General features: G+C 42.7%; 1 pseudogene; it reads left to right on the top strand.

The window, feature by feature from the left end:
- Positions 1–3,300: 3,300 nt before the first annotated feature.
- LOC110288520 lies at positions 3,301–4,740 on the top strand (annotated as a pseudogene).
- Positions 4,741–5,939: the final 1,199 nt, after the last annotated feature.

Below are 5,939 nucleotides of genomic sequence, written 5' to 3'. Positions count from 1 at the left end.
GGGTTATTTGATTTTCTGGAGTCCATCTTCTTGAGTTCTTTATATATATTGGATATTAATCCACTATTTGATTTAGGACTGGTAAAGATCCTCTCCCAATCTGATTGTGGCCTCTTTGTCTTATTGACCGTGTCTTTTGCATTACAGAAGCTTTGCAGTTTTATGAGGTTCCAGTTGTTGATTGTCGGTCTTACAGCACAAGCCATTGCATTTCTGTTCAGGAATTTTTCACCTATGACCATATCTTCGAGGATTTTGTCCACTTTCTCCTCTATAAGTCTCAGTGAGATTTGAAATTCTTATCATACAGATCTTTCATTTGTTTGGTTAGAGTAACACCAAGATATTTTATATTGTTTGTGGCTATCGTGAAGGGTGTCATTTCCCTAATTTCTTTCTCAGCCATTAATCCTTTGAGTAGAGGAAAGCCTTCCTTGATTTGAGTTAATTTTATATCCAGCTGTGATGGTTTGTATATTCTTGAACCAGGGAGTGGCACCATTTGGAGGTGTGGCCTTGTTGGAATAGGTGTGACCTTGTTGGAGTAGGTGTGTCACTGTGGATGTGGGTTTAAGACTCTCACCCCAGTTGCCTGGAAGTCAGTCTTCCAGTAGCAGCCTTTGGATGAAGACGTAGAACTCTCAGCTCTGCCTGCACCATGCTTGCCAGGATGCTGCCATGCTCCCACCTTGATGATAATGGACTGAACCTCTGAACCTGTAAGCCAGCCCCAATTAAATGTTGTTTTTTATAAGACTTGCCTTGGTCATGGTGTCTGTTCACAGCAGTAAAACCCTAACTAAGACACCAGGCATTTTGCTAAAATTGTTTATCAGGTTTAGGAGTTCTCGGATGAAATTTTTGGGGTAGCTTATGCATACTATCATATCATCTGCAAATAGTGATATTTTGACTACTTCCTTTCCAATTTTTATCTCTTTGACCTCCTTTTGTTGTCTACTTCTTTTAGCTATACAGTCTTTTATCTTTCCCACCTAGTTAAAATAAAAGTGTATACACATTGCAAATGTCACTTAAATTGATGAAGATACTGTGCTATGCTCTCAAAGAGCATGAGGTTATGGATGAAGAATGGGGCTGCAGAAGCAATTCTTATATTTTCAATAATGCTGCTTTTATTCTCACACAAACACAGGTGCCCCCTACATTTTGTTACTGTATTAGTTAGCATTTTACTCCTGTGAAGAGACAACGTGATCAAGACAACTTTTATGAATATAACATTTAATTAGTGATGGTTCAGAGGTCCAGTCCATTATCATCAAGTGGGGAGCATGAAAGTGTCCAGGCAGGCATAGTGCAGGAGCTGAGAGTTCTACATCTTCATCTGAAGGCTGCTAGGAGAAGACTGGTTCCCAGGTAGTTAGGAAGAGGGTCTTATTGCCCACCCCCACAGTAACATTTCCTCCAACAAGGCCACATCTACTCTAAAAAGACCACACCTCCTAATAGAGCCACTCCCTGGGGCAAGTATATTCAAACCACCACAGTTATATAGGAGGCTGTTCAGAAGTTCTCATCCTCCTATAAGCCTGAAGCCCCCAGGTGACAAAGGCAGGATAAGCATGTCAGCCCTGCATCCTCCCTGAAGATGAAAACCTCTCAGAAGCACATCATCACCATGTACCATCTGCTTGTACTGATCCTCTATAGACTGGCAGATTACATTCACCACTGAAGTACCATCTCTCTGCTATGGCTGTCAAAGCAAATAATAAATAAGAGAGCCTCAGAACATTAATTACCTGAATACAAAAATAGCATTGCTAGGGGAATGTGTAAACATAGTAAAGTATGTGTGTATCCAAGAAGACTGAGGCAAGAGAAAGTTTTTGTGAGCAAAACTGGTGACATTCATGTTGCTTGAAAACAGTGTTCATTGGTTGTGGAGACCTGAGTCAAAACCTGGTGTTAGTTCATTGGTGGAGCTGTTGTTGCTGTGCAAGTGTTCTGTGAAAATATCTTTTCTGAATTGCTGCAGTCTTCCAGAAATAGGTGCATTTAAGGAAGACAGAAGACATGCAAAGGATGGAGACATGCAAATGTGCAGAATTTCTTGCTGGATTTTAAAAAGTCTTTAAGCAAGTGGGGTAGGCTCCTTACATTGTTTCTAACTCTCATTCTCAGAGTTTGCTAAAACTGAATTAAGTTCTACAAGTTTCTAAATGCTGTTCACATGTGTCACAGCCAGATCAAATGAAACTCTTTCCATGTTACAGAACAGCCGTGTAGTCTGCATTGCCTCTGCAGTGACGCATAGGGCTTCAAAAGATGCCCATCTGCCTTGGCTTCAGCTTTTGCTTCCTCCCTAATTGCAATAGCCTAAATCCTTCTGGACTTTCATGAACTGCTTTCCAGTGTCCCAGTCTGGTTTTGGCACTGAATTAGTATAAACACTCTCTTCTTGACTAAGGTTTAGCCAGTAACAATGAATTGTCTTAGCTAAGCCTGTCCTGTGATGCATAAACCCAGCTTTAACAAGGATCCTCCTACTCTTAATCACTGATCAGATTCCTCTTAGGAACTTTCCACTCATAGCCTTCTCCTCTGCCCACTGGCTAAAACTCCCCAGCTGTCTATACTGTATTTGACACTTCAGTCACTTTTGTTTTGTTTTCTCCTGTGTTGCAATGGCCTTGATTCCTATTGCAATCAGTTAAGCACCAACACAATAGAGACACAGAGAAAACAAATTGACTAGGTACAATCATATATTTCTGACATAATTACATGTTTTAAACATAGAGGTTTCTAACTTTGTAAAAAATAAAAAGGAAACCACACAACAATGGCCCATGCCTTTAATCTCAGTACTCAGGAAGCATAGGCACTCAGATCTCTGTGAATTCAAGGACAGGTTGGTCTACACAGCGAGTTGCAGGACAGCAAGGGCTGTTACATAGAAAAACTTTGTCATAAAACAACAACAACCCCAGAACTCCCAGGGACTAAGCCATCAACAAAGGAGTACATATGGATCCAGCTGCTTATGTAGCAGAGGATAGCTGTGTCATGCATCAATGGGTGGAGAGGTCCTTAGCTCTATGAAGGATCGATAGATGCCCTATTGTAGAGGAATTGAGGGTGGGGAGATGGGAGTGGGTGGGTGGAGGAACACCCTCATAGAAGCAGGGGGAGGGAGGATATGATAGGGTATTTCCAGGATGGAGGGAAACCATTTGAAATGTAAATAAAAAAATATCCAGCAACAACAAACAAACAAACAAACAAACAAACAAATAAACTAACCATCTTGAGAATGACCACCGCTTTCCATAGTCAGTAGAACAGAGGGTGCCTTCGATGACTTGCTCATTGGTGGAAATGTTTCCATTGAAGGTCCGGAGGGCTAAGGTACTGAAAACATAGTAGTCACCGGTGTTGACATGTGGGAACTAAAAAAAGGGGGCCTAGGGGAAGAGGGGAAGGAAAGACCCATGCACCACCAGAGGCCTACCTATGTTCTGGTCAAGCGGACATGGGAGGGCTGCCAGACTCTTTCCACTCAGCCCTGGTTGAGCATCTAAGCCATTGACCCACTCTTCAGGGGTTGGAAAAGGGACAGCCCAACATGGGAGCCCTGGGGCTACTCTCTAAAGCCCCGGGGTTATGTGAGAGAGGGACAAGGGAAGAGAGGTTCCCACAGTGGCGAGAGTGAGCACAGTGGATTTTGATGGGCAGAGACTGTCTATGGTTTTAGAGCTTTATTTTAGAGAGGCAGGAGGAAAGAGAGAAGAAAGGAGAGAAGGAGAGAGAGAGAGAAAGAGAGAGAGACAGAGAGACAGAGAGAGACAGAGAGACAGAGAGAGACAGAGAGAGACAGAGAGAAGGCTACAGAGGAAGAGAGAGTAAGAGGGAGAGAGTGAGAGGAGAGGAGAGAGGAGAGAAGAAGACAGAGGGGAGAGAGGAGTGAGAGAAGTGAGAGGTAAGAGAACAAAGGAATGAGAGAAGTGAGAGAGGAGAGAAGACAAAGAGAGGAGTGAGAGGGTGAGAGTGAGGAGTAAGATAGAGGTGAGGCCAAGCAGCCCCTCTTATGGTCTTTACTGTTGCTAGGTAACTGGGGAGGAGTTTAGCCTGAAGGTCAGAAGCTTGTGACATTGCCTACATGACTACTGACCATGCTTCTCTTGTCGGGGCTTTGGGGGGCAGTAACTTAGGCAGGAGCCAGGGTTCTAGGAGCATGAGGGAACACCTACCGTGTCATGTAGGTGAATTATCACCCTTCCAGGGTTCAAACCTCAACTCGACTGGAGACCAGCCTGTCTGTGCATAGTCCAATGCCCCACATTGACATTGTCATGAACCATCACTTATAAGAAACCAGCTTCACAAAAGAGGCCTACAAAAAGTACACCAAAGATTACAGGAAATCACTCAAAAACAAAATTGAACAGAAACCAGATAGAGTAAAGCCTTTTATGACTAGAGCTATGGAGCAAATTAAGCACATCCTTGCTAATTTTAAAAATAATCCGTTTTTTATCAGTGAAAATATAAACACAGATTACCAACTGGATTGCTCTCCTGGACTACTGTGAAGATGGTATGACTCCATTCATGATTTTCTGTAAGGATGGCTTAGAGATGGAAAAATGTTAACAAATTGGATCTATCACCTGCCACCATAATTGGCTGTTGCTTACCATCCATACAATACCAGGACTTAGGACAAATGGGACTGATGTCATCTTGAGCTTTTATTTTGACTGTGATTTATTTGGAGTGGAGACATTTTTTTAAAGAAAAAATGTCATGTGAGCTGTGTAAAAATAAAGTGCATTTAAATAAAAAAATCTTCAAAATGTGAATTTTCCTCTTCACCCATGCATACATTTTCTCTCCTTTTCTCCTTCTGTCACTTTCTCCCTCTCTTCTTCCCTTCTCTCTCTCTGTCTCTCTCTGTCTCTCTTTCTGTTTCTCTCTGTGTGTCTCTGTCTCTCTCTTTCTAACACTCATTCTTGCTTTCTCTTCTCTCACTCTTGGAAGCAGGATAGCAACGTGTGTGCCTATATACTACCCTGTACCAGCACTTCCTGTTCTTGTGAGAACTTGAGAACTCTGGGCTACCTGTCCAAGAAGGGATATTTTGCAAAGCCATTGACAAACTCTTTGTTATTCAGAGATCACAACAGCCACTCCTGAAGCTTGGGTCTCCCCTCCACCACCAACTGTTTGTTGAATAAATCATTGCATATGACAATGGCAGATCATGCTGGCAGACAACATTCTGTGCTACTCTGCAGAAGACTGCCCTACTTGATTTGTATAGTTCTTGTCACTCAGCCTTCCTCTGTCAGAGATCTGCATCTCTTCTTTAGGTCTGGATTCCTTAATTTCACAAAATGCCATGCTGTTAGAGCATGAAGGGAAGTCTCAAAGAAGCCTGTTGTGAGAGGATTGACTGTGGCGAGAAAGTACTAGGCAGGGGCACAGAAGACAGACTTCACTAGAAGCTCCCCAGTAACCAATGCTGAAGTTGTATGTGGTGCCTCTTTTTCCTCCTTCCTCACCGCCATCAATTTTTTTCTCTCTCTCTCTATAAGCCATCTCTCTCACCCTTACTCTCTCACTCCTTTTTCTCTTCTTCCTCCTGCTCCTTTTCCTTTTACTCTTTACCTTTTCCTTCATTTGTGATACTAGAGATACATCCCATCGACTTCCTCATGAGCAAGCACTCACCCTCTAAGCTATATCTTTGCCCCTGCCCTCATTTCTGCTTTATTTTAGGTAGGTTAGAAATTTCTCCTTGGACCATTACTGAAAGAGCTCACAGGGACTTCTGCAAATACATCACTTTGTGAACTCTTAAGACCACATGGCTGTACTCTGAGCTGGCAAAGCCTGGGTAACAAGGAAGCAATGTAGAGCTTCTGGGTAGAAGTCCATTAAAAAAAAGTGTAGTTCTGTTGAGTGAAAGA

The sequence above is a fragment of the Mus caroli genome, unplaced genomic scaffold (assembly GCF_900094665.2).
Source record: "Mus caroli unplaced genomic scaffold, CAROLI_EIJ_v1.1 scaffold_20565_1, whole genome shotgun sequence".
NCBI lineage: Eukaryota > Metazoa > Chordata > Mammalia > Rodentia > Muridae > Mus > Mus caroli.
Note: the sequence above shows the minus strand (reverse complement) of the source record. Positions and strands in the feature narration are given on the sequence as shown.